General features: G+C 36.8%; 1 protein-coding gene and 1 non-coding gene across 2 annotated transcripts in view; one reads left to right on the top strand and one right to left on the bottom strand.

Moving 5' to 3' along the window:
* LOC131962801 (double-stranded RNA-specific editase 1-like) overlaps nt 1-25784 on the top strand; it is a 90347-nt gene that overhangs the window by 32558 nt on the left and 32005 nt on the right. The window contains exon 2 of the mRNA XM_059327882.1: nt 6585-6635. The gene's annotated coding sequence lies outside the window, so the exon portion shown is untranslated. The remainder of the gene's footprint in view (nt 1-6584; nt 6636-25784) is intronic.
* Nucleotides 8971-9042, bottom strand: trnap-agg (transfer RNA proline (anticodon AGG)). Its single transcript has one exon. It is a non-coding gene; the product is annotated as a tRNA-Pro (tRNA).

The raw sequence follows: 25784 nt of genomic DNA on the forward strand, positions 1-25784 counted from the left end.
TAGATACTTTTCAGGTCAAGATTAAAAATAAAAAACATGATCAATTTAAAGCCATATCTTGAGAATATGAAAATCCTGTTTACGTAAAAATACACGCAATATATGTAGAATACATATAACAATCATAGTGGGGCCATTCTGCATAGTGGGTACTTTTGATAATTGAACTACATTTTAATGCTGACACTTTTGTCGTTAACTAAGTTTTGAATGCAGACATTTTACTTGTAGTGGGGTGATTTAACCAACACTGTTTACAGCACAATTCTGTTTACATCCCTGTAAAAATGGTCATACTCTTAAAGTGCTGTAATCACTTATTTTTGAGATATATAGTATGACAATGCACAGCACTCGATGTTAGTTATGGTGTTCCACAAGGTTCTGTGCTTGGAACACTTTTATTTAATATTCTCTTTAAGTGCTGTTATCACATCTTTAGTCTCCCAGATTGCATTGCAATATCCAGTATGACACTATGACATGCGCTTATGTAGCGCTTTTATCTAAAACGATTTACCCTGCAGACTGCACTCATTCACCCATTCACACACATTCATACTGGTGGCCGAGGCCCAATTCATTCACACATCGATGAACGAAGTATCTGGAGCCATTTGGGGTTCAGTACCTTGCCCAAGGATACTTCAACATGTAGGCTGCCATGGTCAGGGATCAAACCTCCAACCTTCCAATCAGTGTGCAACCACTCTACCAACTGAGCCACAGCTGCCCCCGGAAAGTAGTAAAAATGATCAGTTCCAAAGCCAATGTCCAGATTGACACCAAGATTTGCACAGTGTATTTTAGCCTTACTGCAGGAGCCGAGCTGGAAATAACGAGCAAAAAAAACCAAACAATCTTGCCCAAATTCATGCAAAATGCATGAACAAAGCCCAAACTATTACCAAATGAAGAATGAAAAGCGCGTAAATGCGCTCAAACTACCCTGAGTGTAAGGTGGTGTTACGACATCTTGCCATGGTACCAAACATGTCATGATATCTTGTTGGGAAGGGGGTAAAAAAACATTTGCATGTCATCATCATAAAGCAGGCCTTATGGGTACACATGGAACCCATTTCATTTGATATCTTGAGCCCGCTAGAGCCTCTGAGAGGGGCCATCGGAACGTCAAGCGGTTAAAGACCTTACACTGACCCGGCCACCCAGTTTACTCTGAGTTTAGTGTATGTGACGTCCTCTGGATCCGGACCCAGCAGTGCTCTGTGACTGACTGTGTCTGACTGGTCCAGTGAGCTGCTACACTGTAAAAAAAAACAACTGTTGTTTTTACGGTAAAAAAAAACAGCAGCCAGGTTACCAGAACTTTACCGTAATAAATACGGTGCAACTTTTTTTAATATTACGGTAAAAAGATATTGACACTGTTGATTTCACGTTCAAGATTTCCATTTTATTCCAGTTTTTTCCGTATGAATAAAAAGTTTTTCCATCAAAAGAAGCGCTGTTCTGCCATATAATTGACAAAAAAATACTTTATAAATGCTGCATAAATTAAAGATTCTACCATTAAATATTACAGTATATTTTTGTTAGAGATATGGTGTTTAGTACATTTAACAGTGAGAAAAAGTATTTTTACCAAAAATAAATGCAAAAATTACACTGATGGCTCATATATTTCCATCCATCCATCCATCCATCCATCCATTTTCCTCCGCTTATCCGGGGCCGGGTCGCGGGGGCAGCAGGATAAGCAGGGCATTCCAGACGTATATTTTTGTTGCAAACACAGTGCCAGTGAATTTTACAGTAGAGTAATGTATTTTTCAAAAAAAACTGTCATAAATAGTGTTTTGGCTGATATATACATTTACGGTGTTTCATTGTTACTGAAACTGAATTAACCCATTTATCATTTTACGGTCTTTTACTGTCATGGTTTAGCAGTTTTTCACCGTAAAATCTGCAGACATTTTTTACAGTGTACAGATCCCTTTGTTTAAGGTCCTTTTTACATTAGAGGGACGAGACAAAAACAAGAAAAGTGAAGCAAATGTTAAACAAGGAGCAGTGAACACAGTCAGATAATGTATTAGGAAAAAGGAACGGCACATGGTGTGAATATAGCCGCGTTGGTGTGAAACAAGTGCACAGTAAAGCCTGTGTTTACTCGCCGTTCAGTGCGGCCTTGGCTCCCGCTGCTGTTTTTCATGTCCCTGTCCAAACACGTTTCTGTACGTTTTCTTTGGTTCACATCTGAGGCTGGTCTTAGTCACAACCCTGCCTCTGATGGCTTTCTTTGATTCAGTTAACCCTGATTAAAGTTCTCTGCTGAAGCTGGCTGCTGGGCTTTGTTAGTGTTGGAGAGGACAGTACTTCTCCAGATGGTGTGCATGTGTGTGTGTGTGTGTGTGTGTGTGTGTGTGTGTGTGTGTGTGTGTTCTTGTATTTCCTACATAGTGAGGACCGGAACACGTTTTTAACCAACAGAGTGAGGACATTTTTTGCAAAGTGAGGACATTTTGGCCAGTCCTCATGTCTTTAAAGGCTTGTTTGAGAGTTCAGACTTTGTTTAAGGGTTAAGGTTAATACTAGGTTTGTGTTAGGGTTAGGGTTGGGCATTTAGTTGTGATGGTGAAGTAGGGCTGGGCGATATATTGATATATGTTTAAATGTGATATGGAATTAGACCATTTCGCATTTTTTTTTTATTTAAGACTTTGTTTTAGGCTTAATGTTACAAAGAAAATGATAATTAACTGAAACTGTATTGTGTGGTTACAAAACTAACTAAAATTATAGTGAAAATGTCCTTCGTTTTCGTCTTTGTCATCTTTTTTCATACATAATGAAGATGGATCAGTCAAAGAAAATAAAGGCAAAATTTACTGTGACCTCTTTTTATCTCCCGCCCAACAAATACCCCATTACAAAAAACTAAAACTAACACTAAAACTAAAGCATTTCAAAAAATAAATACTAAACTAAAACTAGCAAACTCACTCTAAAAACTCATTAAAAGGAACTGAATTTGAAAACAAAAATTCACAACAAAATTAAAACTAAAACTAATGAAAAATCCATAACTATTATAACCTTGCAAGGGAATTCACTGTTCCAATGAGGGTCCTCACAAAGATAGAAGTATAAGAATGTGTGTGTGTGTGTGTGTGTGTGTGCATGTGTCTGTGTGGATACCAGGGACAGAGTGTGCTACACACAATAGCATTTAACTGTGTGCGTTTGTGTGTCTACTTTATCTCATGTAGGCCTTTTGTTGCGTCTTGTTCTTGATTATTTTCCAGCATGTCCTTCATACGGCAACATTATATCAAAGACATGGTTAGGAAAGCAAACCTGCACACAAAAGGAGAAAAAAATGAAAGAAAAGATTAAAAAAAACATACACTTAAATGAATAAAAACTCGAAAGATGTCTTTTTTCAGAGGGGACGATTAAAACACAGAAATATTATGGTAAACGTTCCATTATTAAATAGATATGGTTAATATATAACAAATAATAAGGACAACAGAGTGTAGTGGCTTCCATTAATGTGACAAATTACATTTGTGTTTCCATTTAGCATAATATTCAAGTCCCATGTCTAATAACTTGAATTTATATATATATATATGTATATGTATATATATATATATATATATATATATATATATATATATATATATGCACTGCAAATAATTTGTTTAAAAGCAGCATCGTCCTGTTAAATTAGCAGTAAAGGATTGTATAATCTACAACTTTAAAATAGATTTTTTCTGAATTACTACAGTTTTAGGATGTACAATTTACAAGTTGTTCTGTAAAGTTATTGACATATGTACTGTATTTTTTATGGAATTATCCTGGTAACCACAGCTGCCATTTTTTTTCTGTGAAAACAACGGGACATTTTTTTTTACAGTGTGTTTATATATTTATATATATATTGTTATGCATTTTTGTTTGAAATTAACACAGTATACAGTATGTGATGATTGATTTGACCCGATTCTGTCATAAACAACAAACACATAATAAACACAATAGGAGAGAGCCAAATCAAAAGACATTCAATATGTAAAGAACAAATATAAAATTAAATAAAACAATAAATACTATAAACATTTGTGACATTTATAATAATATCTATGGATAAAAAAACACTGAAAATTTATATTACTTGATTCAAATAGAAGTTTTGACTGTGATGTCTGTGTTGGGCTTTATTCATTTGCACATATAACGCAGTCTTTAACAGTAATTAAGTGGCAGCAGCTTCGCCTCAAAGTACTGTATTTTCTTCTTTTTTTATACTAAAGTAAAAAACTTTCTGAAATACAGTATTTTTACTTGTATTACTGTATTTGTGTACATTTACAATCAGTGTTGGAATTTAAGTACATTTACTCGAGTACTGTACTTAAGTACAATGTTGAGGTCCTTGTACTTTACTTGAGTATTTCCATTTTATGCAACTTTATACTTTTACTCCACTACATTAAGCTGCCAGGTTTAGAGACTTTTCAGGGCAATATTAAAAAATAAAATAAAAAACATGATCAATTTAAAGCCCTATCTTGAGAATATGAAAATGCTGCTTACGTAAATACATACAATATATGTAGAATACATATAACAATCATAGTGGGGCCATTCTGCATAGTGGGTACTTTTGATAATTTAACTACATTTTGATGCTGATACTTAACTAAGTTTTGAATGCAGACATTTTACTTGTAGTAGGGTGATTTCACCAACACTGTTTACAACACAATACTGTTTACATCCCTGTAAAAATCCTCATACTCTTAAAGTGCTGTAATCACTTATTTTTGAGATATATAGTATGACAATGCGGAGTGATGTTAGTTATGGTGTTCCACAAGGTTCTGTGCTTGTACCACTTTTATTTTTTTTATTCTCTTTAAGTGCTGTAATCACATATTTTTGAGATACATAGTATGACAGCGCACAGTGATGTTAGTTATGGTGTTCCACAAGGTTCTGTGCTTGTACCATTTTTTAAATTTTTTTATTCTCTTTAAGTGCTGTAATCACATATTTTTGAGATACACAGCATGACAGCGCACAGTGATGTTAGTTATGGTGTTCCACAAGGTTCTGTGCTTGTACCATTTTTTATTTTTTTATTCTCTTTAAGTGCTGTAATCACATATTTTTTGAGATATATAGTATGACAGCGCACAGTGATGTTAGTTATGGTGTCCCACAAGGTTCTGTGCTTGGACCACTTTTATTTTTTTATTCTCTTTAAGTGCTGTAATCACATAATATGTGATTACAGCACGTACATCACAGCACATACATCTCAAAAATATTATTTTTAAGATGTATAACAATGCACAATGATGTTAGTTATGGTGTTCCACAAGGTTCGGTGCTTGGACCACTTTTCTATGTCCATCTTGTCTGTCTTTTCCACCGCTGTCCTCTAAAAAGGCTGCATACCACACCAGTCTGTCCAGTCAGAGTTCTGATCCGAGCCAGACTTAACGGTCGAGGTATCCTCTGTACACCTGGCATCACGCCTGACTTCCCGCTTTCACCTTGCAGACGGGTAGATGTCAAACAAGCCCACAGTCATGCTCCCCTGATGGCTTTTGCACTGTTCCAAAACAGGAAAATCCTCCAGGAACATCCTCAAACTAACAGAGGTTCCCTCTCCTAGTTTCATTTTTAGTTTCTGCATTCTTGCAGTCTGGTGATGAGAACTGAGACGCAATATTATAATATAAGGAAATTTCACCCTAATAGACATCAGAGAGTCCTTTCTTTAACTCAATTAAACTGAATGAACCAGTTTAGCGACAGCCAAAAGAGAATTCCAAGCTGTCTCCTTTATACATGGTGTAATTATGGTCTTTGAATTAGGGCTGGGCGATATGGACCCAAAGTCATATCCTGATATATTTAGGCTGAATATCGATTTACGATATATACATTTTTTCCGCAAGTTTCAGTCAAAGTCAAAGTCAAATATGACTTATGTTTATTTAAGTGAACAAAAATACTGTATAACAACAGGAGTACCTTCTTTTTTCCCTTTTTAAAAAAAATCAAAGCTGATGTGCTAAAGTGCACATTTAAATAAAAAAAATATCTTAAATAAAAATAGCCTATGAAATAAAATAGGCCAATCTTTTTCTGAAATAAATATATTTATATGAGAAAAGAATAACAAATATTACAAAATAACTAAATATCACAAACCCTAGTAAGGGCAGCATTTATATATATAGACAAACATTTTTACTTTATCGATATATGTGATATGGTCTAATTCAATATCACATTTAAAAATATATCGATATATTAATTATATTGACATTTGACAAGTGCTGATAAACAGAGAGATAATATTCATTGTTTCCTCCTGTATGTTGAAATACTGGATCTGCTCCCAAATAATGAGCTACTTTATGTGATGCATGTGAAGATGTGCTGAAGAGTGGGAGGAGAGGGAGCACTGTGGGAGGACAGAATATTTCATGGTGAAGAGATGTAAGGTACAGCTGCTCCACCTACAGGCCGCTTAGAGCAATCTCAGTTTCATTATAAAAATAACATGTCTTCTGTATTTTTTCTTATTTCAGAGCAAAATATTGGTGACGGACTTCCACCCCGCCAAAGAAGACATAAACCAGGTTGGTTGACTATTTCCCTATATTTTACTGAATGTTTATGTGTAAATGAAATCTAAAAAGGTAAATAACTATAACATCTACATAGAGTTAGGGCCCTCACATGGTGGCAGATTGAAACAAGACTGGCCAAAATTGAAGCAGCAGAGAGCAGGGGCCAGATTCACAAAAGTGTTCTTAAGATAAAATTTAAGAAAATTCTTAAGAAAAAAATAAGATGTTCCTAAGAATGTTCTTAAATGCTATTCACCATTTTTTTTTCTTAAGAAGAAGACTGAAAGGGGCCATCGGAAAGCCCATTTTTATTATATGTCAACTGTCAAAATAAGCTTTATGTGATACATTCACAAAAAAACTTCTCTGAGCAACTTCAATGAACAAAAATTGTTAACACACTGTCTAGGGCTAAACTAAATATTAAAGAAATCAAATAATTGTCATACAAATTTGTTCAAGTAAATACATACCAAGACTTTCCTTTTCACTGTAGCTGTTTTAAGACTGGTGAGGGATTCTCTTAAAGTTGTGAAGAAATCTAAGAACTTTGTTTTCAAGAATCTAATTTCTTCTCAAGTTTTTTTTTTTTTAATTAAGAAGAAAGTAAAGAGAAGAATTTCTTCATGAATACCAAATCTTCTTAAATTTTGTCTTAAGAGCAAAGTTAAGAAAAAAGTGGCATTTTTTTTTTCTTAAGAATACTTTGTGAATCCGGCCCCAGAAGATTCTGACTTTAAGTCCAGAGTCAATAAGTCAAACTTCATAAACACTGGCTCCTACATTTCCCATAATGCATCTTTTCCTTAGAGATCCTCCGCCTTAAAACTGTCCACATCTTTCAAACTTAATGCTATAAAATTTGGGACGCAGCGTTTTCTGTGATAACTTTGTCTCCCGGCCAAGCTAAGGCACTGCTGATGACATCACAATGACATCATCAGGGTTATGTCACCATAACTGTGCTCCTTTAAATTGTGGCTCATCTCAAGTTTAATATGAATTTCACAATAAAACAAAAATCACAATAAAATGTAGGACTGCAATATACTGTAGCATTGAACTGATACATTTGTGTTTCCATAATTGTTGTTGCACTAAATGGTTGTTTATACATTGATATTGATAAAAATCCAAATGCTTTAGGAAATACTATAGAAACAAGCCTCAACAGTGCCACTCTGTGGGCCGTGACCAGAAATGAAAATGAAAACATCAGTACAACTGTTTAAAAAGGGACTGACTTTTACATTTACATTTAGCAGATGCAAAGCGACTTACAGGAAAAAAGGAGAATAATCAAGGGATAGTGCAATAAGAGCCATTAGTGCAGCAATAAGTGCTAGTGACAATTCTTTAACCCTTTATCAGGCAAAGAACTATATTTGGTAGCTTCAGGTAATATTTCGAGAAAAAAGTTGCAAATTTACTAGATTGAAGTGGCAAATCTACAAGAAAAAAAGTCGCAGATTTAAGAGATTTAAAGTGGCAAATCTGAGATTTAAATCTCATAAATCTGCGCATTTTTTTCTCATAGATTTGCCACTTCAATCTCGTAAGTTTTTTCTCAAAATATTATTTTCGTATGTTTTTTTTTTACACATTCCGGCAGTATGTAATATCCTCCAATATTCTCTAGGGTTGAATTTTGCAAGTATTTCAATGAGTGCCCTATTATGGGTTAAAGTAGTGAATCTGGGAGGAAAAAGTTGCTTTCTTTTCCACTTTTTTCTCGTAAATCTGCAACTTTTTTCCCACAGATTTGCCACTTTAAATCTCTTAAATCTGTGAGTTTTTTCTTGTAGATTTGCCACTTTAGTCTAGTAAATTTGCAACTTTTTTCTCGAAATATTACCTGAAGTTACCAAATATAGTTCTTTTGCCTGATAAAGGGTTAAAGAGTAGAGTTGTGGTGTGGTGCTAGGAGAGAAGATGCTCTCTGAAGAGCTGGGTCTTCAGGAGGTTTTTAAAGGTAGAGAGGGACGCCCCTGCTCTGGTAGGAACTGGTAGTGGTTCCACCAACGGGGAACAACAATCACAAAGAGTTTGGATTGCCTTGGCGAACAGTTGGCAGAGCCAGACGCCGTTCATTGGAGGAGCTCAACGGTCGTGAGGTAGCATATGCCTGTATCAGGGCGTTCAGGTAGCTGGGTGCAGTACCAGACACAACTTTATAGGCAGCGATTTGAATTTGATGCGGGCTGCAACAGGTAGCCAGTGGAGCTGGATGAAAGGCAGCTTGATATTTGCAACAACACATCACTTTGGTAACACATCATGGCAGTTCATTGGCCAACTGACAAAACTACGACTGTTTCATCTCTCCAGACAGTCTGCATTCTTTGGGCTCATCCGGGATTTGAACCCGGGACCTCTCGCACCCTAAGCGAGAATCATACCCCTAGACCAACGAGCCTTTTGCTGCATGACAATTTTTGCATGGCAGCAGAGCTCTGTGCTTGGCCCTCTGCTATTCTCCCTCTACTCCCACTTGGGTCCATTCTCAGGAAACATGGTATTTTGTTTATCTGTTATGCAGATGACAGCCTGATCTACATCCCCCTCAAAAATAACTGACTCCTACTCCGTTGACCCACTCCTAAGGTGTTTACATGACATTTAAGCTTGGATGTGCTCACATTCTTTTAGTTTTAATGAAAAAAAGACAGAAGACATGGTCTTTGGTGACACTTCTGTAACCAGCCCCCTGGTTGATCTGGGTTCTTTGGCACAGCATCAAAAGCCAATTGTGAGTAATCTGGGGGTTAAAGTGGACGCGGACCTTAAATTTGACAGCCAGATTAAAGCTGTGGTGAAGTCCAGCTTCTTCCAGCTACGGCTGCTGGCACTCCTGCAAACACAACACTTTGAGACTGTAATCCATGCTTTTAATTTATTTTATCTAATTGTATTTTACTGTTCTATTGTTTACTACATCTCTTTGTATTGTGTTATCTATTTATTGTTGTGCAGCACTTTCGAAACCTTGTGTTTGCTAAAATTGTGCTATATAAATAAAGTGGAAGTACAAGAATAGATTTATAAATAAATGTCAACCAGTGAGAGAGTCTACGGACATACAAAGATGGACAATGTGCGACAGCATATAAGGAACAGTGATGTACACGATAGCTGCAACCAGTAATAAAATACAAAGCACAGTGGTATACAGTATCCAATTTCTTTAAAAATTGATCAGGAGCATTCAGTAAAAGCAGCTCTATTCTGCCCTACAAAGTCTAACTGCAGTGCATTTTTGGTTGAAATTGAGTTATAACTAAAAATGAACTCCTTGATGTCTGTTTTATCATGGGACAAAGTTTTAGACTTCAATTTTGCTTTATTTCAGAGAAATAATTTATAAAAAACACAAAATCCAACTCAAAACCAAGCAGTAATTGTACTTACCACAGTCTGCTTTGGATATATAAACTAATTGAAACAAAAGATAATAGAAAATATAACTTTATTTGAAAGGGAAATGATTATCTTGATAGTGATTAAGTTAAAAAGGGGGGTAAAATTATATTAAGACTTAAATATAACATTACTTTATTATATTAAGTCAAAAATACACAAATATTTGATTAGAGTTGTTAAACACTTGTAAATACATTTATAACAAAATCAATTTGAGAATGTTTGTTCACTGAAAACAAAATATAAAAGGCTGTGTTGTCCAACAAGGGTAAGAAAATTGTGGTAATCAGATGTTTTCCTACTTTCAGTGAAAAACATGATTTATTACTAAAAAAGAAGCCCAATTTCAGTTTAGAAACAAGTGTATCAATGTGCCTGTTTAAAGGACAGGTTCCCATCAATTAGAATGCAGAGGTATTTGTAACATGTAACCATATTATGTTCTGCCAGGCTAAATGAGATTCCTTCAGATGGGTGGTGCTTTAATTCTTAGGTTTCGGGATTATACCATGAAGCTAACTTCCTTTGTTTTAACCCTTTGATGCACAACATAGGTCAAAAATGACCCGCATTATTTTCTTATATTATTTCATGCTGGCTGTGTGTTTGTTTGTTTATTACAACAGATCATTATATACATTTTTCCTTCCATACTTTATGAAGAAAAATATTTTTTGTATTATTACATCAAGTTTATACACATGGGTCAAAAATGACCTTATGCATTAGAAGCGTAGTGACACAAAAAGTGATACACACTTTTGTGTATATGTGTAACTATGTTTGTCTTATTTTGAAGGTTTAACTTTAAAAGAGTTGTTAGAACCACCAGATTACATTGGAAAATCACATATTTTAACATTTGAGATTTATTCGAGCCACCAGATAATAATTTTCCATTGGAAAAACACGAATTTAACAAAATAGGATAGTAAATATTTGTGTCTTCTTTGTCAGGTTTTAAATTGGTGACAACATATAAACACCTTCTATTGCACAACATGGGTCAGAAATGATCTTGTGAATTAGAAGTGTAGTGATAAAAAAAGGGGTTTTATTCAAAAAGTAAGAAATGAATGATGTATGATGATCAAAAACAAGTTAATTAAGGAAATCCTGCAATACTGAATGATGAAATTAATTTATTGCAAAGATATAGAACATAAAAACGTAGTCGGGTCACTTTAGACCCATGTTGTGCATCAAAGAGTTAAAATCTTCTTCTATAGTACTATCAGATCGATATCTAGTGTCAAAACCTTTGTCTGACAGTTTGAAGTCCAGTAATAAAAATTCAAAAGTGATTAATGTCATTAGTTCCACCTCTGTCTCTGAACCCCAAGAGGTCATTAAAGCTCAATATCCATTTCCCTGGTAATCATCATCATCATCATAATCATAATATATGTTGTTATAATTTCACTATAGCCCACAAGGGGGCAGCGCTGACTTTAGTTTTCATTGAACATGACTGTGTGTGAATGTCATCATCCTTTTCCAGCTCATCCTTTTAATAAAGCCTGTCTCCTCCATAGAGACTATTTCACAGTGTAAAAAAAGGAAGAGAAAAAAAGAAAGAATACCATTAATTTATATTGAAGAAATATATTATTTGTACTAAAAAAACAACAGCAACAATTTCAGTCACAGAACTAAAGGACAGACCCAACTGAGAATTCCAATTTTTCTAACTGAAGAACTTTACATGAAGAAAATAGGAAGAAAATAATTAGAATTTTTAAAAATTCTTTTTATCTTTAACTCCATAATATATGCTTTTTTGGGACGGAACCAAATAACTGTTCTGAATAACAAACATGAACAGTCCTGAGAACCAAATGGCAGAGGGAATCAACAGACAATTTGGAAAAAAAAACGTCTTCACTAAACAGTGAACACATACAGACATAACAGAGTCTGTTCCTGTTAGATAAAACAAATTTACATTCTGTATTTGTGTCATTTTAGGTGTTTGTCTCAGGGTGGGTGAAGTAGCATCAACAGGTGTGTAACTCCAGAGCTACAGCAGGCTGTCTTACATGGAAATGATGAAAATAAACATAGACAAACATATGATGGATGAAGGTTCAGGCTCTCAGTCTCTTCTAATGGGTAGTTATAGGTCATTTTGGAGCCAGTAGCAGCTATTACAGATTATCATATATTTAGAGTGAGAAGAAAGGAATCTATTTGAAAATGAATATAAAACCTGAGCTGATAGAGTACAGTGTGTCTGAGCAGGTAGAGTACAGTGTATCTGAGCAGGTAGAGTACAGTGTGTCTGAACAGGGAGAGTACAGTGAACCCGAGCAGGTCAAATCAAATCAAATAGTCTTTATTGTCATTATATAGTTCACTATACAACGTGTGTCTGAGCAGTGAACCTGAGCAGGTAGAGTACAGTGAACCTGAGCAGGTAGAGTACAGGGTACCTGAGCAGGTAGAGTACAGTGTGAGCAGGTAGAGTACAATGTACCTGAGCAGGTAGAGTACAGTGAACCTGAGCAGGGAGAGTGCAGTGAACCTGAGCAGGTAGAGTACAGTGTGTCTGAACAGGTAGAGTACAGTGTATCTGAGCAGGTAGAGTACAGTGAATCTGAGCAGGTAGAGTACAGTGTGTCTAAGCCGGTCGAGTACAGTGAACCTGAGCAGGTAGAATACAGTGTGTCCGAACAGGTAGAGTACAGTGAATCTGAGCAGGTAGAGTACAGTGTGTCCGAGCAGGTAGTGTACAGTGAATCTGTGCAGGTAGAGTACAGTGTGAGCAGGTAGAGTACAATGTCCCTGAGCAGGTAGAGTACAGTGAAACTGAGCAGGTAGAGTACAGTGTGTCTGAGCAGGTAGAGTACAGTGTGAGCAGGTAGAGTACAGTGTGTCTGAGCAGGTAGAGTACAGTGTATCTGAGCAGGGAGAGTACAGTGTATCTGAGCAGGGACAGTACAGTGAACCTGAGCAGGTAGAGTACAGTGAACCTGAGCAGGTAGAGTACAATGTACCTGAGCAGGTAGAGTACAATGTACCTGAGCAGGTAGAGTACAGTGTGTCTGAAGAGTTAGAGTACAGTGTGTCTGAGTAGGTAGAGTACAGTGTACCTGAGCAGGTAGAGTACAGTGTGAGCAGGTAGAGTACAATGTACCTGAGCAGGTAGAGTACAGTGAACCTAAGCAGGGAGAGTGCAGTGAACCTGAGCAGGTAGAGTACAGTGTGAGCAGGTAGAGTACAGTGTGTCTGAGCAGGGAGAGTACAGTGTATCTGAACAGGTAGAGTACAGTGTACCTGAGCAGGTGGAGTACAGTGTGTCTGAGCAGGTAGAGTACAGTGTGTCTGAGCAGGTAGAGTACAGTGTGTCTGAGCAGGTAGAGTACAGTGAACCTGAGCAGGTAGAGTACAGTGACATTTATTAGAGCTTTGTCACTGAATCCAGCTGCTGCAGCAGATTAAAATTCTGAGAATGACCCAAAACAGTAAAGCTGAGCATAATAAAACCCAAACAGTAAGTAAAGTAGACTAAAAATCTTGTTCGAGCTGAGGGAAGCTACATTTAATTTCTCCCCCTTTTACATTTCACTGAATTATTTGACTTTGAGAGTTGTGTTGGTGCAAGTGTGTTTCTTCAGGTGGCAGTGAAACGATGGAACAAGAAGGCTAATTTTAGTGTAAAAGTTTATCAGACAAAGTGCTTTGTATTATATTCTGAGAGAGCAGTTATCCTGACCATCTTTATATGAATGTGCCCTTGCTCGTATTTGATTGGCCAACTCAAGTTGACCTCTTCTGCATTTGCCTGTGGAGCTCAACCATGGTGAACTTTGACTTGCAGCCTCATCCAGTAGCAAAGACGTGTGTGTGTGTGTGTGTGTGTGTGTGTCCCTTTTGGCTGTTAAACGGACTATAAACCAGCAGCTGACATCAGTGTGTGTCACATCATGAACTCAGCAGCTCTGCCAGAGCCTTTTGTTACCCGCTCCTGGGGCTCATTGGAATGAATGTGCTGTTTTAATGAGTTACTGTGATCATAAAGCCGTTACAGGTGTTTCATATTCCAGCAAAACCATGACATATTTATTTCACTCATAAAACAGCTGTAAAAGCAGTATGAAAGAAAGTTGGTAACATTTTACAATAACCATAATTTATAAATGGTAAACAGATAGTTTATTAATGTTTAATCATCATTTATAAACCGCATATAGGCCATTTAGAATGGTAAATACATAATTTATTCATGTTAAACTAACTACATCATTTATAAATGACAAATAGATGGTATATTAATGTAAGTTTATAGTTACTTTACCATTAACAAAAAATTGAATTATAATTAAAAGTTGATTAATAGTTTTAGTTGCATTCATTTTAACATGTTTAACACCATATAAAGTATGTTAAGGATTTTGAAATTATTCATATTCCTTTTTGAAATTAGTTGAAAACATTTAAAGATTAAATATGTATAGCACTTTTAAAATGTTTAATAATTGGTCTATAAACCATCTATAAACATCACTTAGTTGGTTATTGTAAAGTTTTACCAGAAAGTTTTATCAATGTTTCCTGAGATGTTTTTGCTCTTTCTCCCAGTAGCACTTTTGCAGCCAATCTTGTCTCATTTAACCCTTTATCGGGCGAATAACTATATTTGGTAACTTCAGTGGATATCAAACTGGGTCCCCATGTCTCTCTGTGAGGTCGTAGAACCACATGAATTTCTTCCAGCTAATCAGCAAAGATCAGGCTACGTTACTAGATTAAAGTGGCAAATCTACAAGAAAAAAAGTTGCAGATTTAAGAGATTTAAAGTGGCAAATCTGCTGGCTGTATGTAATATCCTCCAATATTCTCTAGGGTTGAAATTTGGAATTTGCAAGTATTTCAATGAGTGTCCTATTAAGGGTTAATGCCAGATGCATATTCAAAAGGCACTTTTTGGCGAGAGTACTTGCACGCTGTCGTGGTAATTTTGACAACTGCACTAAGTTAATGGGTGAGCTGGCCAAACACAAAGCACTCAATACTCTCTTCAGCAAGTTTTTTTAGCACATTCGTATTCCATACACCGCACCGCACAATAAAGTCCCATACACCGCTCGACTTATATCTGTTGTATTTCCCAACGTTGATCCTTCAGCAAGTCTCAATGTGGTCTTATCTTCCTGCCCAGTACATCACATCAGGACGGAGCCCACTGGTTTACATGTTACCCTCTCTCATGGTCTTATCAGAGTTAAGTTCACAGAGTGAGTTCCCACAATGCCTTGCGTCTTGAATATCAAGTAGGTCGCCGCCTACTTCATGTCCAACATGGTCTCACAGGAATCCGTGAAATAGCCACAGAATCACTCAAATTTCCGTGAAACTGACACGGATTTCGCTACAATGCAAGTTTATGACAGTCATATCCCGTGGCTATTCCAACATACAAAGTGATTATATACATTCACTGAGTGGATATTTAGGAAAAAAAAACATATTTCTCGCTAGAAATGTGATCAAAATCCATTTTTATGCAGAAACTAAGTCAAAATATTGTTTTTTTATCACTAAAAATGAGAGAACTGTCCGCCATGTTTTTTGTTCTGACCGCCGGGACCTTAAAAGTCAAGTGACTTGGAACAAACCAATAGGAAAAAATATCCATGGAACAGCAAAGCGATATGACATGTCATTAACTTGCATTGTAGCGAAATCGTCAGTGTCAGTTTCACGGAAATTTGAGTGATTCCGTGGCTATTCCACGGATTTTGAGTTAAGCGAATCCGTGGCTATTCCACGGATTCCTGTGAGACCAGGTTCTTCATGTCCCACCATGCAGGAAACACCAAATTTCCTTCACAATGCCGAGTTCATCTAGTGTGGATTTGAGAAGGGGTGGTTGAAAAGAGATACACAGAGGAGGGAGGAGGAGGAGACCAGGAGACATCCCAGCCCATTTATCTGACAGCCATTTACCACAGCTATGAGCCAATGTGCCAACAGCTCTCTGTCTGCTTCATGGTAGACTGGCTGCCCCTCCCACTGCCTCCCCCTCCTCTGTCCAAAGTTGTACAGGCACACTGTGTGTCTATACTTAGCATTAGGCTGAGAGTGAGGAGCACATCAGAGCCCGCAGGGTAGCTGAGGGGACACATCCGAGCCATGGCTCTGCTGCTGGACAGCTCCCACACCACGGCAGCCTACTGCTGCCTGGTCCGCCGCAGGTGCAAGAGGAGGAGGAAGAAACGCTCCGAGCGCAAAGGTACACCTCCGCTCTACCTGCTGCTGCTCCGTCTGTTTGTGTTGGAGGACCAGAGTCAATGCTGACAGCTGGTTGGAGCGTTGTGTTAGTTTTATTGTCAGCATGGGAAGGTCAGAGGAGCGCTGCTTGTTGTACGATACTTTCTGTTGTCTTTACTCTAAGACCTAAAAGTTTTCATTGATTGAAATTTCGCACCTCACCAGCTTTGCTTTTTTGTGGTTATCTATTCTATTCCTTTCTTTTTTACTATCTATTGGCATTGATGTTATTATGGGATAATACTGGGTTGTGAATTACGTTTTTTTTAAATCACAAATCCATGTGATTTAGGGAATCTAGGGCTGGGCGATATGGACCTAAAGTCATATCCTGATATATTTAGGCTGAATATACAATATTTATCCTGATATTTTTATCGCAAAGTGAGAGCAAATGTTCAGTCAAAGTCGAAGCCAAATATGACATGTCACAAGTAGTTTTATTAAAACCGTTTATTATACTGTATAACAACAGTTTTTTCCTGAAATAAATATATTTATACGAGAAAAGAATTACAAACATGACAAAAGAACTGATTATAACAAACCCTAGTCTGCTTTTTGTGGTTATCTATTTTATTCCTTTCTTTTTTCACTCTCTATTGGCATTGGTGTTATTATGTGATAATACTGGACAATAAGTGTTGTGAATTATGTTTTTAAAAAAATCACAAATATATGTGATTTAGGGAATATAGGGCTGGGCGATATGGACCTAAAGTCATATCCTGATATATTTAGGCTGAATATACAATATATATCCTGATATTTTTATCGCAAAGTGAGAGCAAATGTTCAGTCAAAGTCAAATACAAATATGACATGTCACAAGTAGTTTTATTAAAACCATTTATTATACTGTATAACAACAGTTTTTTCCTGAAATAAATATATTTATATGAGAAAAGAATTACAAACATGACAAAAGAACTGATTATAACAAACCCTAGTCTGCTTTTTGTGGTTATCTATTTTATTCCTTTCTTTTTTCACTCTCTATTGGCATTGGTGTTATTATGTGATAATACTGGACAATAGGTGTTGTGAATTACGTTTAAAAAAAAATCACAAATACATGTGATTTAGGGAATCTAGGGCTGGGCGATATGGACCTAAAGTCATATCCCGATATATTTAGGCTGAATATTGATATATATCTTGATATTATTGCACAAAGTGAGAGCAAATGTTCAGTCAAAGCCAAATATGACATGTCACAAGTAGTTTTATTGAAACTGTTTATTTAAGTGAACATAAATACTGTATAACAACAGTTTTTTCCTGAAATAAATATATTTATATGAGAAAAGAATAACGAACATTACAAAATAACTGATTATGACAAACCCTAGTCAGGGCAGCATTTATATATAAAGAAATGCGATATGGTCTAATTCCATATCACATTTTAAAATATATCGATATATCTTTTATATCGATATATCGCCCAGCCCTAGCATGTACTTAAGCTCATTACACTTCTGAAACAATAGAACAGACAAAAAGAATGCAATGTTAATGTTTTTTTTTCAATTATGTACTGTAAAATGTATACAGTGTATTACTAGAAAAAACATTTGCAGTATATTACTGTATTCTTGTACATTTAAAACACAATACTGTCCACAGTTTTGTCAGTAAATTACCGAATATTTACAGTAACACTTTTCATTATAAATTTAAGTTTTTTTTAAAAATTTTTTCAGTTTTTGTGACAGTAATGCAACCCCAATTCCCCAAAAATTAGGACGATGTCTATAATGGAATTTAAACAAAATGCAATAATTTCCTAATCTTCTGCGGCTAAAAAAAAGAAAAAATTCACAAAGACGGTATATTTGACCCACCTGCCCACCAGCGGGTAAGGGTCTGATGTAGTTTCGGGTTTTTTTTAGCCACATGCTAATGAAAATGATAATAACAATGTTTTACACATAAAATGTAATTTTTACAGATAAACAACAATATAATTTAATACAAGTCATATAATCTGCACAGTGTAATCAGTGTAACTCTCAGCCTGAACTGACCTGATTAACGACTGTTTTATTGAAACAAATGAATAAATAAATAATAATAAAAGAAATATATATATATTTAACAGAAACAAATTTAAAATCAAATAGGATAGAAACATTCTTACTTCATAGTAATTCATACTAACAACTGTTTATATTAAGAAGCCTTTATATGCCAAGGTAGTTTTAAAAAAAGACTGTAGTCTTGTGTTTGTATTATTAATTTAGTTATTTTGATGTGGGATTTTAAAACTTTTTTTTTATTTAACATAAAATATAATTTAATTTGCAATTTTAAGATGACATATGCATGTTTTGCAGTTTACCCTACGAATAAAAAGGGATTCTCTTTCATATGTCAAAGATGAGAGGAAATATATTTTGTAGTTTCTTATTCATATATAACTATATCTTTATATATATCATTCTCTTAAAAAACATGTGGGAAATCGATGGTTAACCCTTTATTGGAAATGGTATCGATTTGTGAATTAAGTGTATCGTTACATCCCTAATTAATACAGACGTGTGATGACTCATGAAAACAGTCGTCTGAGGGGCTTCTTTTTCTCCACCAGTGGGATGTGTGTAATGTCTGGATTTTCCTGGTGGCCCCTGATTGGTTGATTGATGGTTGATACTGGAAATAACTGAATGTGCGGCAGAACATACCAGGTATTATTCCTGGTTAATAATATTGTTTTTTTTGTTTTGTTTTTTGTTTTTTTTAACTAACCTGGCAACACAAGATTCACTCTCAGTGGTTTCTGTGACACCAGAAATACAACCTGTAGCCCAACCTATAGGAAGTCATGCCACAACACTGATTTTCCATTAACAAATGTTTTGAATGTTGAAATGTTTACAAGGTCATCTGTTTTTCATTCATATGTTTCTGTTTAGTCATCCTCCTGAAACTAAACTAAAGTAATATTAGAATATAATAATATATACAACATGGCAGTGGCTGAGCCGGCAGCTAGCAGCTAACCATGCTAACTGCACATGCTTATACAACAATGCTATGGGTCTGGAGGGCGTTATCATTGATAATGGCTGTATGAAAGCAGTCGGACACACATATGGACAATGGGCTGGACCAGTTACCACAACAATTTATTTATTTCAACAAAGAACAGAGAAGCTCAGGTTAAAACACACACAGAGTCACAAGACTTCACAGACCCCACTACATTTTACGTATAGTGGGGAGGCATAGCTAATCTATTGTTCATTTTGTGATAAAAGCTCCAAATTTGGTACATAGGTAGCTTAATATATTTAGAAAAAGACTGGATATTGGGCCATCGCATATTCACATTCTGATGACCACGGCTGGCATTTTCAAAAATGTTCTGTTGTCATTGACTATAATGTTAAAGTGATGTTAGAGGTCCTATCAAATAGGGAATACAGTTGCTGACTCAGTTGCTGAAAAATCTTGTGCAAAGTTCGATTTGGTCACCTTTGTTTGTAAACAATATAGTAAACTATGACGTCCCTGTCATACCTTCAGCAGGTGTGTACAGGCTAAGTTATTTATTAGTTAATTGATCCTCTTAATTAGATCTCAAAGTGCACCAGAGTGATGCATTTCACTTTGAAATGTAGGCTCTGAGGTTCACAGCAATAGTTCCAACGTCCCTGTACCCACGGGTGATCTGTACCTTTAATACTCAAATTGGAAATGCTTTAAATTGAATGTGGGTGTCTGTAAACATGCTAAATAAAGTTCATAGATATAATAACACATATATAAATGAGTAATTAATCCTCGGTACCAAATTTGCTCTAGCATCCACCATCTGACAAAAAAAGCAGAAAAAAATATAACTGGTATATTGATTCACGGCACAAAATAATAACATTGCAACATAATGAGATCACCAATTACTTTGTTAAAATATTTTAAAAGTGCGAGTGAGTATTTTACTTTTGATGACCTTTTATTTTTTACGGTAAAATATGGAATAAAATGGCAATCTTAAATGTGAAATCAACAGTTCTAATATCATTTTACCGTAATATTAAAAAAAGTTACACCGTATTTATTACGGTAAAATTCTGGCAACAACAGCTGCGAGTTTTTTACCGCAAAAACAACAGGGTTTTTTTTACAGTGTAGATTATGTTCATTATTGCACCTGGGTCCAATGGGAAAGGAATTTTTAACCAACTGCTGGCAGCCATATTTAAACATGGCTGCCACGGCAACTAGGGTCTGAGTTTGTGATGGGCCAATATCCAGTTTTGTTCCCAATATTATCATCAACACATCTGATTCAGTGCAAATTTGGTGCTTTTATCACAAAATGAACAATTGTTATGATATATTGAGCTATGCCGCCCCACTCATAGGAAATACTTGTTCACTGCGGGCGTAGCTGAGATGGTAGAGCCCTGAATGTCCCGCACAGCCCCTTAATGATGTTTAAAAGTGCTGAACTGTATCAGAATGTTGTTAACACAGAACCAGAAGTATCGCTTCATGTTTTTACTCTATGAGTCCTGACAGGACCCCTGTGCTCCCTGCTGCCACTGCAGCACAGTCAGCTTCATGAGCAGCCACAGTAAGTTTTACATGGAGGATTCTCTTAATACAGTTCAAACAAACTGCTGCACAAAATAGTCAGGCGGCTTAGGACCAGATTTCAGAAGAAAGGGGACACGCCGGACAAAAGCACCACATTTTTTTCCACATGCTCTCTATCACCATAGGTTTCAATGTTTGGTAGGAGCCACTTCATCAAGATTGCGGATCTGAGATGGCAGCCATATAAAGTCTATGAGAACCAATATATCTTCCAAGCCACTTAGAAGGTCAATCTTGGTGTCAAAATATATATTTTCTGGGTCAAAGAATCATTTAAAGCTATTGAGAATATCACTAGATGACTCACTGTAAATAATTTGTTGATCAAGATCTGACATGAGATGAAAGCGTACCCTTGATTTTTTTGAGCAGTGTACATGGCAGCTAATCCGAACTGTCCCGTGAACATTGATTCCAAACATTTTCAACTCAGGATACCCTGCTGCAGCACTTGAAGCGAGTTGCCCAGTCTGAGTGAAAATGAACATATCTATTTGATCAAATAATCATTTAGTGATATTGTCAATAGCTTTAAATGATTCCTGGACCCAGAAAATTTAGATTTTGACACCAAGATTGACCTTCTAAGTGGCTTGGAAGATATAGCATTTCTCATAGACTTTATATGGCTGCCATCACCGCAATCTTGATGAAGTGGCTCCTACTAAAAATTGAAACTTATAATGACAGAGAATATGTGGAAAAAATTTGGTGCTTTTGTCCGGCGTGTCCCCTTTATTTGGCTAAGCCGCCTGACTAAAACATGAGACAAGCTACAACCAAGTCATGTACACGGTAAAACCGCTCAGTGTAAATTTAAAGTAACTAACTGGCAGCAGCTTTGCCTGTACTGTATTTTTTTTTATAGTTTCTTACTGTATTTTAGAAGTACAGTGTGTTAAAAGAAATACATTTGCAGTATATTACTGTATTCTTGTAAATTTGCAACAAAATTGTCACATTTTTGGCAGTATATTACTGTATAATTACAGTACACACAGAATTTAATTTAAGAACTGATATCTAGACATTTTCCATGGTTTTCTTCATAATGATTTTGGTTATTATCAAGAAAACTGTGTAACAGTGTAACAATTTACTACACAGAATAAGGAAAAAAAAAACATTATTTATAAAGCACTTCAATAGTTAAAAGAAACAGGAAGTTCACAGCCCCAGAAACAGAAAAGTTTGGTTTTAAGAACAGTTTTCATAGTTTGTTTTGTCGGGTGAATTAACCCTCTAATAACAAAATCTCCAAATGCCAAGTTGTAAATCCTGCAAACTCCTCAGTGTTAACATCCTCCAACAAAGCCAGACATTTGTCAGATTAATTACTTAATAAGAATATGCATTGTGTGCACTTTCCAGAAGCATTTATTTTCTCACTTAGTAAATGTCAGACATGTCTGTATAGTCTCTGTCGAACATGTTGAGACCTCTCCTGAGGCTCCGCTTCGCGCTCCTCCATCCTGCTTCATTGGCTCTGTGCATGATTGCAAACTAATATTTTCACATGCAGCAAAAGTCAAGTGCACTTAATCCTCACATTAATTCAAATTCGAACTATCACGACCAAAAGGCAAAGCAGCACTGCGATTCTTCATCTTTTTATTCCGCTTGGGAATATTGAATTTAGCCTAACTGTTATTCATGGAGAGTGTGGTAAACAGTATTAATGTGTTAAAAAAGAAAAAAAAAATGGAGCTATTGTACATACTTTGCATGCGGGGCGGGTAAGAAGCCCATCATTTCCGTGTCCCTGCTAAGCGGGGTGTTGTGAGATGAACTGAAGTGTGAGTTTAATCTACTGGGAGCAAAAGTGAATTTCAGACGAGGTATAAGCCGATGTGCTCTGTGAGGCGTGTACGGCACGCCGCTGCTAAGGGATGTGTCTGTCGGCCCAAAACCACAGCCGCAGATCTCTGTCTGGCAAACAGCCGGCGCTCTGTGATGTGGAGGAGTTGATACAGCAGCCCCACCTCCCCTCCACCCTTCACTCTGCAGCCGGGGTTGGGCCTGAAGCTCTGCTGATAACCCTGACTCTCCTCAGGGTGCAGGGTTGTGAGCTGCACCCCATCACCCCGCCCCAACCCCCCGTCCATTGGACAGGTGGAGAGGCATGCAGCACTTATACTAATGTTGACTTTTAGTCCAACCGAACGCTGAACAAGACATTTTTACTGAGCAAAACGTTCAAATTAACCTCTTATTAAGTGAAAATACGGTGAAAGGGTCAAAGTTATGAGACCAAACCGCTAAATGTCCTTTTTTATATTTATATAACGTTATATATAACTATTGACACGTTGCCGTGGATACGCATTGTTCTGCTTCTCTACTGATGACGCCTCGCCTTGTTAGACACCTGTCAATCAAAGGTAGCCAAGCCCCAAATCATACGATTCTTTATCTTCTATTTTCTTCTAAATGGGGCCATTATTTGAACTATTAACATCAAATTGTCTTGAAGATTTTTTACTAGCCATTGAGACTATATTGTTGTCCTAAAAAAATTTTCTGAGATAATAAATCAAATGAGAAATTTTCTCATTTTGTATTGAAATGAATGGAGCCAAATGCTTCTCCAGCCGCCGTCAGCGCCCCCTTTTGGAATTTTTCACTTCCTGGTTTGTCCCACTGCTCAAATTCCTATAAATAATGGCATTCTCTGCACAGAGACAAGGTGACTTTCTTTCCCTCACTGGCTCTTTTACTCCCTTGATAACAGACACACTGAATCCGTGTCATTCTTACATTTAAAAAATTGTGTGGTATTAGTTTTGCCTTTTGTCATATATTCAGATGGGGCCATAATAATAATGGGGCCATTAGAAGATTTTTTTACTAGCGATTGAGACTATATTGTTGAATTCTGAGGTAATAAATCAAGCGAGAAGTTTTCTCATTTTGCACTGAAATGAATGGACATAAATGCTTTTGCAGCCAAACGTAGCACCCCCTGCTGGAATTTTCACTAGAATGCAGCTTAGGGCACTTCCTGGTTTTCCTCCTTGCTACCCGGAGGTTACCGCCTGCTCTCAGCATGGCGGTGGCTGAGCAGGCAGCTAGCAGCTAACCGTGCTAACTGCACAATGCTCTGGGTCTGGAGGGCGTTATCATTGATAATGGCCGTATGAAAGCAGTGGGACACACATATGGAAAATGGGCTGGACCAGTTACCACAACAATTTATTGGCTCTCCCTGACTCTCCTCAGGGCGCGGGGCTGTGAGCTGCACACCCCACCCCACCCCCCGATCCACTGGACAGGTGGAGAGGCATGCAGCACTTATACTAATGTTGACTTTTAATTTAAGACTGATTCAATGTAAGATTTGTCTTTAAATACAGTCATGGTATCAGCAAAAATGGGACAAGCTGTGGCAGAAAATCATCCAATCTGCCACTAATAAATAAGATCCTTATTTACCCAAGTTTAATGTCCCTGTCAGCTGTCAGATCTTCCGCAGCAAAAGCAATAAATTCATCAAAATGAACAATAGCCGTGTTTCCATGAAGTAATTACTATGTAAATTTTGAAGATTCGCATTAAAAAGGGTTGATGGAAACACCAAAATTCAAAAACTTTTGAAAATGTGCATGAAGGTTTTATCGTCTTTTTCTAAAGAAAAAAACAATTATATAACAATTATAAGTTGCCTAATTGGATCCAGTTCCTGACAACTCCTGGGTGGCCAAAATGATCTGATTAACAACCTCTACTTTGTTGTTGTTTTTTCTGTCTCTACTTTTTCTACTGTTTACTGACAGATTAGCTTACAGCAATACATTACACTGCCATCTACTGACCAAATTACGTTTATGCAACTTTGTTTATTCGCTCTAAACCAGTTGATGGAAACGTCCCTAATTCCCCTTTTCTTTAATGCAAAATGACAAAATTTGCTTCAACTGTATTGGAAACATGGCTTGTATTCTCCTAAAGTGCTGTCAGTACATATCTTTCCTCCCAGATTGTATTGCAAGGTTCTGTGCTAGGACCACTTTATTCGCACTATTCATACTTCCTTTAGGGAATTTGACTAAAAATGATGGCATTGTCTTAAAGTACTGAAATCACATGTTTTTCTCCCAGATTGTATTGCAATATACATTTGAAACTGTATGACATCAATACAGTGGAATACTGTTCAGATTTCACTGTAAATTTACATCAAAGGTTTTCAGTGTGGAGTCTGCAGTGTAGATTACATTACATGAATTCTAAATAAATTTCAGTTTCATATCTCTTTTCATGAGGTTTTCATTGTCTCCTGATCTCTCTCTCCTTTCCTGAGATTCAGTTAAATTACATTAAAACCATAATATTACTGAATTACTGCAACAGGTTCAGGCCAGACTACAGAATAAGTCTTTTCTAACAACACTTACAAGTGTTTTCTGACACATACAAGTGATAATTGCTGAAATGGCGTGTTCATTAATGTCAGAGTCAATCCCAGCTCTGGCCACGGACAGTAGCTGTGCGTGCGGAGACGTTCCTTGCTCGATAGGCATCAGTAGACAGCACCAACCTTCCACCCTCCACCTCCACCTGTCTGTCCATCACCTCCTGCTCCCGCTAATCCTGATGCCATGGGGTGTGAAATTCAACATCAGCCATGAGCTTCCCGCACCCCTCCTTTCCCTCTGGGAGATAGCGGAGAACCCGGCCCGGCCTTGACTGGGGTGAAGAGAACAGTGATAGCCATCTGTTGTGCGCGGCGAGGCCAGTGATGCAGGGAGAATGGAGTGGAGGAGGGTCAGCAAGTGCGAAGGGGAACCTGGAATCTGTCATGCCGACCTTCTGAGGCCTTATGAATTTTTAAAAAGTCAGGAAAATGACTGAGCT

This window comes from Centropristis striata, chromosome 24 (genome assembly GCF_030273125.1).
Source record: "Centropristis striata isolate RG_2023a ecotype Rhode Island chromosome 24, C.striata_1.0, whole genome shotgun sequence".
Taxonomy (NCBI): Eukaryota; Metazoa; Chordata; class Actinopteri; order Perciformes; family Serranidae; genus Centropristis; species Centropristis striata.